The following is a 14,950-nucleotide window of genomic DNA, read 5'->3' on the forward strand; positions in this document are numbered from 1 at the left end:
GGCGCTGCTTGTTTCAGGTGGGTGAATCGGGTCTTGTTCCCCTTGGCACAAATGGACTGATATGGGCAATAGTCCATGAAGGTTGAGTTTCCGCTGAGGCCGCGTCTGCTGGTAGGCCCAGGGCCTGTAGGAAGGCCGGAGCGTCAGACTTGTGTGTTAGGAGGTGCGTCTTGCCTGCTTTGTTTGCCGTCAGTCGGTGCTGCCCCCATTTGTATGTAATGGAGTTCTCGTGGAGCAGTTGAGTGATCTGTCGAAGAAATCTCCTCCACGTCAAAGTGTGCCTGGAGATGTCCCTATAAAATGTTAATTGTGCCCCCTCAATTTGAATCGTGGGTGAGCCTCTTGCGGCTCCCATGAGCACCCCCCGGTCAGAGTCCCGAACAAACTTCACGAGTATATCTCTGGGAGCTTCTTGGGGAGCTTTGGTGGCTTTGGGTAATCAGAAGCAGGAATCTACCCCTATTTGCTTTACTTGTTTGGGTAGTAACAAAGTGGCTATCAGCCTTCGGCAGTAGTGGGTCAGCTCAGGATCGGTAACCAATTCTGGCACCCTTCGGATCCTCACGTTCCGTGCCTTCGCCCTGTCTTCCTGATTAGCTAGTTGTGTTGTTAGGGTGCTGCATTGTGTTTGCAGTGACAACAGGGCTGCATCTGTGGCAGTTTGGGCTACCCCTGCGCCCTTGAGGCCCTCTTCCACCTGCACCACCCGGTTTGTGAGTCTGGAGACTTCCTCCCTGACCAGCGCCATGTCAGCTTGGAACATCATTTGTATCTCTTTCACTAGTGCCTTTATGTCGGCTTTTGTGGCAGTGGCAGAGTCACCCAGGTCCGGGGATGTCATGGTTTTTGCTTGTACCTTTTTTGTTGGTGAGTAAGTGGCTGTTGGGCTCTCGTCTTCCGACGATGGGGAGGTGTAGGTCCCGGTCGGCGCCATCTTGAACGGGTCCGGCCGCGTGGCTGTGCACAAGAAAGCCCCGATATCTCGGGAACCCGAGCTCGGGTCTGCTTTGTATTTCTTCGCCTTCTTGCCCATGATGTAAGGCACTTGGGAGGCTTATGGTGGCTCGGTAAACTTGCTGTTTTCTGCCTGTAGTTAGCAATGTGTTTTTTTTCCTCGAGGAGCTGCTGCAGGCTGCGTCCAACTCGCTCGGGCGCTGGCTCCGCCCCCCCGATGTTTCTATGTTTCTATGTAACTTTAAGATGCTGGGTGTTCAGCTCCTCGCTGCTGTTAACTGCAGAAATGTGGGACCAATTAGCAAGGACAGTTAGGATAGTCCAATGACTGTGTGTTCCAATAACAGAGTTATACTATTACCAAATTCTGGCACATTACCAGAACTATGTCCCACTTTGATCTAAAGTCATGCTGTCAAATCAGATCAGTCAAATCTCTGATATCATGTTTATGTACCCAGTGATGGTCTCCACACTTAGTGTGCCTGTGTGCTGCCACAAGCAGTCGAATGGAAAATATTTGCCCAATAAATTGTAATTACCTAACCTACCCCATGATCACCACACTACTAACAGGGCATATTGAAGGGTAGTCTTGCTGTTTAGGAAGTATCAGCCATTGAAGTGCAGGGAAACATTATTTAAAACAATATTCACATGGTTGAGCTTTTTAAAACCAGTTTGCCTCTCACATTCAAGTTATATGGTTGGCATATAAAGGGTTAACATATCATAGATTGGTAAAATAGGTGAGCTTCTTAAATTGTGTAAATTAGAGGGTGCTGAACGCAAGGTAGAACCAAAATACAACTGTGGTAAATCAGTCAGAAGGAAGGATGGGCAAGTCTGTAAATGTAATGTGAATATACACTGCTGCAATACAACCTATATTGTGCACTGCTATCAGAGTGTAATAGTTGCAATAAAAGTAGGTTAAAGGACAGCTAAAGGCACCCAGACAAGCCCAGCTCAATAAAGTGGTCTGCATACAAAGGTCCTTTGCTTTAAAACTTTACTTTACGGAAAGCAAAACTCACCTTTCAAACTCTCACAGGGTGTACTTTGAATTCCTTTCTCGATTTTCAATTGTCATTTGAATAAAGAGAAAATGCTCTTAAGTGGTGTTGGTGCATAGAGTGTCCTTTAACATTAAGAAACTGCAAATATATAACTACAGACACAACTTCACTTCTGATTAGTCGATTTGTCTTCTGGATGGTAACTTTTGGCATAATTTGAATAATTAAAATTAGAGAAAACCCTTAGTCCTTAGCATGCCACTACTAGCTGATCTACTCAAATAGTTCTTGATTCTTCAGTAAAAGGTAGTGTTGATGTTGTTAGGATAGAAAAGCTATCTTGTAGGTGCAGCCTTAGGAAGTTCGAGGACCTTTCCCCCCCTGCCCTTATCTAGCATGGTGCACTGTATAAATGCATAATTGGAAGGGAAAAAAATGAGAGTATGTATGCTGCCCCATAAACGCTCAGCATTTAACTTATGATGAACTATTGCTGTTTCTGTCTGCAGTCCATGGTCCAGCTGTCAGTGGTTAATGCATTACTGAGCATGTATGTGTCTTTTTTTTTATTTTTTTGTGCCATACATGATAAGTATCCTATTATCTACTGGCATGTAATCAATATGTTGATGGCAATTTTGTATTGTATATTTGTTTTGATACCGGAGAAACTGACGGAAGCCAAGCACAGAGAGATGGACACAGGTTTCTTCAGGAAGGAAGAGATTCTTTATTGGATCACCGATCGGGACTCAGAGGGACTAATGTCACCAAAATACAGCAAGTTCTGAGCCCCGGACAATAGTGCAGGCTCCTTATATAGGCATATAACTCCTCCCATATTAAGCTCCACCCGCACATTCTCTCAACCAATCAACCCAAATAAGAATTAACTTCCTGTTTGACCGCATGGCTTGTCCAGCACAATGGAGGAGGGGGAATACTATATCCTGTATTCTTGCACATGCTCCGTACACTACTGATCGTATCTTGCCTCGTGCAACCAACTGATCGATACGTCAGCATATGCACGTACACATGCCACGTGGTAATCTCGGCCTACTAAATTTATTTTTACCGAGATTCCACCACATTCCCCCCTTTGATGCCTCTTGATATTTTACAATTACTTGAGGCATCACATAACCTTAGTTTTGCTTACACCGCAAGTTACCTTGAACCAGACCAGACTTATCTTATGATGTGAATCTTCAACATTCATCTTCTTGCATTGGTTCTCCCTGATCTAGAGCCTTATATTTATATATCGCCATTATCTGTGCAGCAGCCTTCCTCTCTGCTATACTTCCTATCAGGCTTTGCACAGACCTAACTACTAGGGGTATAAGACACGGTAGGAGTAGACACAACAGTAAAATCAGTAGGACTCCACCTACCACTGCCTTAAGCCCTCCAAACCACTCATACCAGCTACCAAACCAACTACTTGGATTGTACCCTTTCCATACCTGAGTAGGCACATGCGCTAGTTTAACCATATGGCTAGTAAGCTCAGCTATTGCTTGCCCTTCGTCATCTATTTGAAGACAGCAATTGCTTAGGTTAAACTTCCCACATACACCTCCCTCTACTGCCAAAAGGTAATCCAAGGCTAACCTATTCTGGTATACTGCTGTCCTCATCCTGGTATTATGTTTCGCTAGAAGATTGAGCGCTTGTGATGTTTCATTTGTGATAATCTCAACCACCGCCTGTAATCTTATAATGCGGTTGAGCATATAAATAGGGGTTCTATAACCAAAGGTACCATCCTCAGCCCACGTGGCTGGCCCATAATAATCTATGATACGCTGGGGAGGCCATTCATTATCTTCCCAGGCGCCTATCTCTATGGGTCCCCTTTTCTTCCTATGATTCACATCATACACTTTAACACCTAAAGTCTCACCTGTTTCAATCGGTAACAAGAAGAAGGATGGTTTGAGCATACCCAACACACATGCCCCTTCCCAGTCCTGTGGCAGCTCCGAATAGGCTTTCTTACCACAGATCCAGTACAAATTTGCTGGGGCTCTCCAGGTAGATGTGATAGATAGATCAAACCACACATCCTTTAAATTGGCGTATCTAGCAAACGGGTTTGATGGTTCTGAGACATTTGAAGCCGACCACCAAGTTGTATTTTTAGTATCATCATCATAAGCTTTTTGCCCTAGACAAGTTAATTCTCCTACAGAAGTATTATACATTATTCCTTTCCTTGCTATGCAAACATAACCTATGATGGAGGTCTTTAATCTCCACTCAGATTTACCTCTAACACTCATATGATAATCGGCTTGTGTAGATATTAGTTGGTCAACTGCCTCAGAACCGGACATTACCTCCTTTGCTTCCCAAGGCCATTGGTCTCCCATGTTAGTACCTCCACACACATAGCAGTTGGTAACATTAAGACTACCGGCAATACTTTCAGCTAGGTCTATGAACAGGTTTTTAGCGTTATGGGGGATCTTATTATCTATACTCATCTCTTCATAAAAGGAATGGTATACTTGATGAGTCTGGGAGGATACCGTATCAGTCTCTATTCCTATAAACAATAATGTCCCAGGATCTAAACCCGTCCCGTATATCTGAAACCCAAATAAATTTCCATACTTATCTAGGAACTTGTCGGGGTTATTAATAAGTATATGGACTGGGTTGCATTCCATAGACTTACAATAAGGGCTAGTCGGCAACTTAGTCACTATCATGTCTTTATCTACTGTCTGTCCCCAAGTCGCCCACCCCACACAAGACCAATATGGGCAAAAGTTATAGTCTTTATTTGGGCATCTAGGACTTACATATTTATTTTTACTACTGGGACAAATATATTTATCATTAGACCCATACGTCCTCTCCCATCTAAGATCCCCACATACATTCCACGGTTTTCTACCACTCGATATTGCTTTACACGCATCAAATAGCAGAACACCCGAAGAATGTACGGATTCTAACACCGTCTTATTAATTAGGGTCCCCTGAGGATCTCCATTCCTGAGAGTCAACCAAATTGTACGAGGTTGATACTCTGAACTGAAGCACTTAGGTTCTCCTACTCCTAAATGGCACACACTATAGTCTATATTTAGGTATCTACATCTTGATACCTCTCCTTTACACTCGTATTGTGAATGCCAAATTAGGGTTTGGGAAATATGGTTACCTGTTCTCGTAGTCTTAATGCATACCTCACAGCTAGGAGTGTCGGTACCTCTACCTTCCTGAATATAAAAACACATATAAATAAACACAATCAAAAGCACATCTTTCGCCGTCATCCTCAGTCTTCGTCCGTGCGATGGAACCTCAGCTTCCAGGATGTGAGGGCTGCAGGGAATGGAGTTCTGCTCGTCTTCACAGGTGTCCCTTCGAGACTTTCCTGGCTTATACACTATGTGTTGGTAAGAGGACAGGCTTTATTATGGCCTTCTCACTCACACCTGTAACAATAAAATTTGTAATCCACAATAATTCCTCGTTACTCCGACTGAGTAGTGCGTTTCAACCGGATCTTGCAGGGATTCTCTGGATCTGCTGTAACTTGCCAAGAATCGACTGCTGCTGGCTTAACACTGGAGTGATGTATCCACGGAGTCACTTCTGCTACTTTTATCGCTGTAGGGGTAGACAAAAGAACAACATAAGGACCTCTCCACTTGGGCCCTAACGGTACATTATTCCACTCTTTAATCCACACTTGGTCTCCTGGATGATAACTATGAACAGGGGGATAAATATTCACAGGTAATCTATCTTGTACCCATTTCTGTACCTCCTCCATAGTCTTACCCAACTCTACAACCTGCTGCCGGGTAATTCCTTCTCCCAACTGACTCAAATCCCCCCTTAAGTTACCAAGTACGGGAGGTGGTCGCCCATACATAATTTCAAAAGGAGAGAGGCCCATCCTTCTGGTAGGGGTACTGCGGATTCGCAATAGAGCTATAGGTAAGAGAACGTTCCACTTAAGTTGGGTTTCCTGACACATTTTAGCCAACTGGTTCTTAATAGTTCTATTCATTCTCTCTACCTTACCAGAACTCTGGGGTCTATATGCAGTATGAAGCCTCCACTTTATACCAAGCATATGAGTCAGTTGTTGTAGGCACTGGTGAACAAAAGCTGGACCATTGTCCGATCCTATAGAACAGGGTAGTCCATATCGGGGTATTATTTCTCGTAGCAGGAATCTCACAACTTCTCCTGCTTTCTCTGTACGAGTAGGACATGCTTCTACCCAGCCTGAATAGGTGCACACAATTACCAGCAGGTAACGATGTCCACCCGATTTAGGCATCACTGTAAAGTCTATTTGTAGATCGGACATGGGGAGTCCCCCCATAAACTGGACTCCTGGTGGCTTTACTGGTCCTTGTCTTGCATTATTCTTAGCACACGTTACACATCTGCGTACAATGGCCTGAGTCAAGTTGGACAATCTTGGTATGTAGAAATGTTTCCTGAGAGATTCTTCAGTACTGTCTCTCCCAGAATGTGTCCCGTTATGATAATTTTGGACAATTTCTACTGCTAGTGATGCTGGTATGACTATTCTTCCATCTTCTAGCTGATACCACTTGTTCTCCAGATACTTTCCCGGTTCAGTCTTTAACCACTCCTCTTCTTGAGCTGTATAAACTGGAGTCCATTGAGACAGTGGGGTTGGTATTAGAGCAGCTATATGCCCCACATACTCCTGTCTTCCTGATTCAGCAGCACGCTTAGCTGCACTATCTGCCATCCGATTTCCTTTGGTTACATCACCATCTCCTCTCAGATGCGCTCGACAATGTATAATACCGACTTCTTTCGGCTCCCACACTGCTTCCAATAGTTGTAGGATTTCAGCTGCGTATTTGATTTCTTTGCCTTCTGAATTCAGTAGTCCTCTTTCTTTATACAAAGCTCCGTGGGCATGAGTGGTTAAGAACGCATACTTAGAGTCCGTATAGATATTTACTCTTAAACCTTCAGCCAATTGTAACGCTCGTGTTAGTGCTATCAATTCTGCCTTTTGTGCTGATGTTCCTTTCGCCAGTGGCCGAGCTTCTATCACCTTGTCTATTGTTGTTACTGCATATCCTGCATAGCGAATCCCTTCTTTCACATAACTACTGCCGTCGGTATAATATTGAACATCGGGGTTCTGGATGGGAAAATCACGAAGATCTGGTCTACTTGAGAATACTTCATCCATTACTTCCAAACAATCATGTTGACTTTCAGTAGGTTGTGGCAAAAGGGTAGCTGGATTTAAGGTGTTTACAGTCTCTAAATGCACTCTTGGGTTTTCACACAACATTGCTTGATACTTGGTCATACGGCTGTTACTAAACCAATGATTTCCTTTGTAATCCAACAACGTCTGTACTGCATGTGGGACTCGTACATAAAGTTCTTGACCCAGAGTGAGTTTATCGGCTTCAGCTACTAGCAGGGCGGCTGCAGCTACGGCTCTTAGACAAGGTGGAAGTCCGCTGGCCACTGCATCCAGTTGCTTAGACATGTAGGCAACAGGTCTTTGCCATGATCCCAAGTACTGTGTCAATACTCCCACAGCCATTCTTCTTTGCTCGTGTACATATAAGTAGAATGGTCGTGTGTGATCAGGTAGACCTAATGCTGGGGCACTCATCAAAGCCTTCTTCACATCTTCAAATGCCGTTTGCTGTTCTTGGGTCCATAAGAAGGGATCGTGCTCTGTACCTTTGATGGCTGCGTACAGAGGTTTTGCTAATATCGCATAGCTGGGAATCCATATCCTACAGAAGCCTGCTGCCCCCAAGAATTCTCGCACTTGTCTTCTATTCTTGGGTATTGGTATTTGGCAGACAGCTTCTTTTCTCTCTGGCCCCATAATCCTTTGACCTTCAGAGATATGGAATCCCAGATACTTGACAGTTGGCAAACACAACTGAGCCTTCTTTCTAGACACCTTGTATCCTGCCTTCCAGAGAATATGTAGTAGATCGTGCGTTGCTTGCTGACATTTTTCTTTTGTAACTGCTGCTATCAACAAGTCATCTACATATTGTAACAATACACATTCTCCTGGGATAGACTCGAAATCCAGTAAATCTTGACTTAGAGCTGAACCAAATAGGGTAGGTGAATTTTTAAACCCTTGGGGCAGTCTTGTCCAAGTCATCTGGCGTTTTGAGCCCGTTACAGCGTTCTCCCATTGGAAAGCGAAAATACATTGACTTTCTGCGGCAATTCGGAGGCAAAAGAAGGCATCTTTGAGATCTAAGACTGTGAAGTAAGTAGCCCCGCCCGGAATTAAAGCAAGCAGGTTATATGGATTGGGTACAACTGGATGTATACTAACAACCGCATCATTGACTGCTCTCAAGTCCTGCACAGGTCGATACTCATCTGTACCGGGCTTTTGAACAGGCAGCAATGGGGTGTTCCAGGGGGAAGTACAGAATTTTAGGATACCATACCGTATGAACTTATCCAGATAGGATTGGATGTTCTTCTTAGCCTTCTGTGGGATGTGGTATTGTCTTAGGCTCACTGGATAAACCCCAAGTTTCAGTTCAATTTTTATAGGTGGAATATTGCGGGCCAGTCCTGGTGGGTTGTTCTCTGCCCAAACTCCTGGTATGTTAAATAATGTCTCATCACTCCTAGGGTTTTGGCTAGTCAACACTGTATAAAGTCGCCACTCTTCTTCCTTTGGTACGGATAAAGTCATAATACCTGAAGGTCCATTAAACTTTAAAGATGTTGTTCCATTTGGTAGGAACGTAATCTGCGCTTGTAATTTTGATAGCATATCACGTCCCAGCAATTGGACTGGACATTCAGGCATATAAAGGAATTGGTGTTTTACTACGTGGCCTCCCAATGTACAGAGTCGACTTTTAAGAACCGGTCTTTCAGCACTTCTTCCAGTTGCTCCTATCACAGTAATAGTCCTTCCAGATGGAGGAGCAACTAGATTAGTCACCACTGAATGTTCAGCACCAGTGTCGATCATGAACGCACTCCTTTTTCCCCCTATTGATACATCGACCATAGGCTCCGCTCGACCAAGGGGGATGGAGCCCGGTCGGTATCAATAGTCCTCCATGACCGTGTCAGCCAATCCTACGAAGTCCCTACCTTCTCTATCGCGGGACCTTTGCGCTGCTGGAATATACCTGTCTTCCCTAACACTTCCTCTGTTCCCATTACTCCCTCTATAACCATTACTCCCTCCGGGGCCTCCTCTACCTCTCGCTCTGCCTCTAAAGTTTCCGTAGCCTGCCCTGGGTTGGTCTCTCTCGTACTGCTCTCTTTGCGGACATTCGTTCCTCCAATGCCCTTCTTCCCTGCAATACGCGCACTGATCCCTACTCAAAGGCTCCCTACTCCATCTATTATTGCCTCTATCTGGGCCCCGTTTATCTACGCCTGCGATCGCTACCGCTAGCATATCAGCCTTTTTACGCATCTTGCGCTCTTCCTCTTTCTTACTTTCTGTATCCCTGTTCATATAGACCTTATTTGCTACCTCCATTAGTTGGGTGATGGACATACCTGCAAACCCTTCTAACTTTTGTAGCTTGCGCTTAATATCTCCGTATGCTTGGCTGACAAAGGCGGAGTTAACCATTCGGGAATTGTCTGTGTCTTCCGGATTAAAGGGGGTATACAAGCGGTATGCCTCCAATAATCGGTCATAAAAGACACTGGGCGCTTCATCGCTTTTCTGAATCACCTCAACTGTCTTCGACATGTTAATGGCTTTCTTTCCTCCTGCTTTCATGCCAGCAATTATAGCGTCTCTATAGGCTCTGAGTTGAACCATATCAGCACCATTTACGTTCCAATCGGGATCAGTGTTGGGATAATGTGTTGCGGCCCATGCTGCTGGATTAGCTTGGTTCAAAGCACGGGCTCTATCCTCTAGTGCTTTAATGGCTGCTTGATTTATTCTTGTCCTTTCCTCATTGTTAAATAAAGTCATTAATAACTGCTGGCAATCAGCCCATGTCGGATTATGCGTCTGTACTATTGAGGTGAACAGATCAGTCATGGCTTGTGGTTTCTCAGTATACGAGGAATTATGGGTCTTCCAGTTTAAAAGGTCGGTAGTGGTAAATGGGACATATACGAAGACTGGGTCAGCGTGTGCCATTTGACCTGCGGCATCGATATAAGCTGACCCGGGATTTAGGCGAAGAGGCATCTGATAGTGCTTTAATTGTTGGGCACCAGTCAACTGTCGGGTTTGGATGGGGCTACGTAGAGAGGCGTCAGTCATGGGTTCCGGTCGGGGAGAGATAGGGTATGGGGATGTGGGAGGTTGGTTTTGGGAAAAGGTCGTAAATAAAACACTTCGAGCCGAGCTAGATGAAGCTTGACCGGAAGTCTGAAGTGGCGCCAAATCAGGATATTCGTTTTTAATGGGGGTGGGTTCTGGTTCCGGAAGGGGAGATTTAGTACGAGGGGGGGTGGATCCTGTACTGGAGGAGGAAGCGGAAGTGGATGAGGGTAATGAGGGGAGGGGTGCAGGACTTCCTGCGTTTGCGTCACTTCTTCTTAACGGAAAGTAAGGGGGCGGCAAAGGGATCTCGGACTCAGGGGGCGTGTCCAAAATGGCGACACTGCTCCTCGTGGCATGTCTGGAGCCATTTTGGCGAGTCATTTACGGCCTGTCTCCAACAGTCAATATAAGGAAACTGGCCGTAAAGTTCAGGCCTACCTGATACAGCCACGTGTAAGCGCTGTACCAGAGTTAGATCCAAACTGCCACGTGGCGGCCATGCCGCAACCAAAGTAGGCCACTCTCTAGTACACAAAGTAACTAAACGCACAGGAGACATCTTAACCCCAAAATCACAAGTTTTGAATCCCTTTTTAAAATTCTTCACCATACAACCTAAGGGATCCGGAATCGTTGACTGCGACGCACCCATACTTAACAATGGAACGTCGTCGACAACGAATACTATACACGCGTACTATTCAACAGTCACACCCGTTTCCTCTGGCAACAGCACCACGTGGTACGGTTACCAAGTGAAACGTACACAATAACAATAAACACTCAGGGAATTCCCGTACACACACAGCTGTTACACCAGTCACTATATAATCAATATTATGCCCTTTGGCGTAACTATACAGTCACCCACGCTATAATTCTCTATATACGAATTACCCGTCTATAACACACCCCAGTAACATCGTCTTTTACAAATAGCGGTTACAGTACGGTTAGCATAGGTCAAAGCACAAGTTAAGGTCACAATACAATTATTAGTGGTTATGGTGTTAAAACATGCAATTGACGACAATGATTAGTACTTATATACAATGTCAGTAAATATACAGGGTTATGGTACCGTGCACTATAATACAGCAACACACTATTAACACTCTCGCTAGACGGCTGAGCTCGCGCTATCTAACAAGATATACACTTTACTAAAACAATCGTTAACACATTTACAATTCCCAACTAAACTATTGGCCAGTACCTTGAATGGACTACCTAAAACTATATACACCCGTTTTGGTTAGCCACACTGCCCAATCACCACATATATAGCGAGCTAGAGAACCGAATTTACACAGGCGCCTCTTAGTCGCACTATCAAAAGTCTAGTGGGTTCCAAATTTACACGCCTTCCCACTTAGCCCAGATAGGATGAGAACTAGCGAACCGAATTTACACAGGCGCCGCTTAGTCTCCCGGTCCCTCCGACCTAGCGAACGTAATATACACCCTAGAACGCTAGTCTAGACAAGACACCGGTGTCCGGCTAGGGCTATTTACACCAGAACCCCGCCTGACTAACCAAATCAAACGGTCTGACTAAAGAGCGTTCGATCGAGCGGTGCGCCTTCGCTCCTTCCCTCCGACAGAGGGGGCAGATACACAGATTCAAAAACCCCTTTGGGCCTACCGCACAATCGGTATACCCCTAATGGGTCCTGCCGTCTAAAACAGCAGTTGTCTTACCTCCTCGTTCCTGAACCTGAGTTCACACTCATCGACGGGGACACCCCAGCACTTCTCACGTAGAGGCCGATGATCTCCTGGACAACAGACCAGTGGCGCCGAGACGAAGGGAGGTCCACGCAGAAGTTCAGGGGTGCAGCCGTAGAGAACGTGGGCAAAGATAGACCGTCTCACGCCTCTGCCTCTCAGCTACCGTTGAACGATGAGCTTCCCGGCCAATGCACCAAATGATACCGGAGAAACTGACGGAAGCCAAGCACAGAGAGATGGACACAGGTTTCTTCAGGAAGGAAGAGATTCTTTATTGGATCACCGATCGGGACTCAGAGGGACTAATGTCACCAAAATACAGCAAGTTCTGAGCCCCGGACAATAGTGCAGGCTCCTTATATAGGCATATAACTCCTCCCATATTAAGCTCCACCCGCACATTCTCTCAACCAATCAACCCAAATAAGAATTAACTTCCTGTTTGACCGCATGGCTTGTCCAGCACAATGGAGGAGGGGGAATACTATATCCTGTATTCTTGCACATGCTCCGTACACTACTGATCGTATCTTGCCTCGTGCAACCAACTGATCGATACGTCAGCATATGCACGTACACATGCCACGTGGTAATCTCGGCCTACTAAATTTATTTTTACCGAGATTCCACCACAGTTTTATTGAACTTATTGAATTTTTCAATAAATAAGTTAAACAAATGCATAATGTAAGGAATTTGTAACTGTACTGCCTCCCTAATTTAATATTCCTTGCTAGTGAAGTCAGCCAGAATCAGCTGTGTCATTGCAACACCTCTTAGGTGAGTACTAACAATTCACCTTGCTTCTCTCCGCTTAAAGGTAAGGAAAGAAGCCAGGTGAATTGTTTGTGTAGGACTCACCTAAGAGGTGTTGCATTGACGTGGCAAGTGAGCTTACACTTAAATGGCCATTGGAGTGATACTAAAAACCTCCAGTTATTCAAATTTGCGATATTGAGCAATAAATTCTTTTTAAAACATTTTTTTTTTAATTGTATGTATTGGGGCTAATGTGTATTATAGTCATTGCTGTCACCCAGTAGTAGTGGGAGTTTGAACGCAGGGCTTAGCAAGAGTTGAACATTATCTCGTCATTTAAATGGATTTCAACATGGCAGTAACATTTGCCTTAAGTCAATGAGTTTCCAGGCCCACAAAAGTAGTAAACAGAGAACAGAAAACAATGAATTCCTTTAATTTGTTCATATTACATACACACAACAAAACTTCCTGTAAAATATTGTCACTCAACTCACGTAACTGCGACAAAAAAACGACAAACAAACAACAAACCATTATACCATTATCAAAGTATCATGATCGGAGTGGCCGTTAAGGTCCTCTTTGGTTATCGTTTAACCTTTTTGGTGATAAATGCTTCATACCATCCAAACAGAAAACAGCTGCTAGCATAGTTTGGATCATGTCAGGAATATGGATTATTCCATGTGAATTCCATGTGAATTCAAAAACTTTAATTCCATTTGTTCTGATAACAAAAACGAACAAAACTAAAATGACAGTATAACCATTTTTTAGCATTCATTTAACAAACGTCCCTGAGAGTTTTTATCCCTCTAAAAAACAGATTCCTATAATATCTTCAAGGGTTGTTTCCTAAACTGAGAATTGACCAGGAATTGAAAGTGTTGGGCCAATAAGGACACATTTCAACAACATTTCTGTTTTTGAGGGTTTTTGGATCAGCATTTTACCCTAAAATGTATAATTCCCTAAATGGGTCCAGTTTAGCGAACGACTTTGTTAGTGTACAGTGAACATATTCTCTTCATCTTGGTAACTGGCACATTGCCAAGATTGTCTCACAGTCAAGAGGATTATATTTAGTTAGTTAAATATTACAGCTTCACATTGGTTTTGGTGTTCTATAATTATACACAGTACATTACAGTGTGATTCGCATGTGCTTTTAATCTGGCATCTCAAATTCTGAGTATGGCTTTGTAAATGTCAGCATACCCGCTCTGGCACCTATCAGAACACTATTTTCAGGGATGAAATTTCCAATGGCCACATTGCCTTTAAATCGGCCAAACCTACCCTTCACGTATTGTTTCCCATTCTCTTCCTCTATCAGAATCTGTTCTTCTTTTCTGATCTATTTTTTGGGCGGGGGGACTTCTTTGTCTTTTGTATTTTTCCTACACTTCACTTTCTCTGACACAAGGAGCGGCTTAAAGGAACACTATAGTCACCTAAATTACTTTAGCTAAATAAAGCAGTTTTAGTGTATAGATCATTCCCCTGCAATTTCACTGCTCAATTCACTGCCATTTAGGAGTTAAATCACGTTGTTTCTGTTTATGCAGCCCTAGCCACACCTCTGGCTATGATTGACAGAGCCTGCATGAAAATAAAACTGGTTTCACTTTCAAACAGATGTAAGTCACCTTAAATAATTGTATCTCAATCTCTAAATTGAACTTTAATCACATACAGGAGGCTCTCGCAGGGTCTAGCAAGCTATTAACATAGCAGGGGATAAGAAAATCTTAATTAAACAGAACTTGCAATAAAGAAAGCCTAAATAGGGCTCTCTTTACAGGTAGTGTTTATGGAAGGCTGTGCAAGTCACATGCAGTGAGGTGTGACTAGGGTTCATAAACAAAGGAATTTAACTCCTAAATGGCAGAGGATTGAGCAGTGAGGCTGCAGGGGCATGTTCTATACACCAAAACTGCTTCATTAAGCTAAAGTTGTTCAGGTGACTATAGTGTCCCGTCCCTTTAATTTAGCTCCATTTCCTGTGTCAAGGAGAAGGGTGAGTACTTTCTCTGACACAGGAAATGGAGTTGACTGAAGCTTCTCCTTTGGTCAAAGAAAGTCAAGCGTAGGAAATATACATAGGACAAAGTAGTTCCTACATCAGAAATAAAACTATATCAGAAATAAAGAATATAACAGCTTCTGAGAGAGGAGGAGAAGAGGAAACAATAGTAGAAAGGTATGTTTG

This window comes from Pelobates fuscus, chromosome 4, assembly GCF_036172605.1.
Source record: "Pelobates fuscus isolate aPelFus1 chromosome 4, aPelFus1.pri, whole genome shotgun sequence".
Classification (NCBI taxonomy): Eukaryota; Metazoa; Chordata; class Amphibia; order Anura; family Pelobatidae; genus Pelobates; species Pelobates fuscus.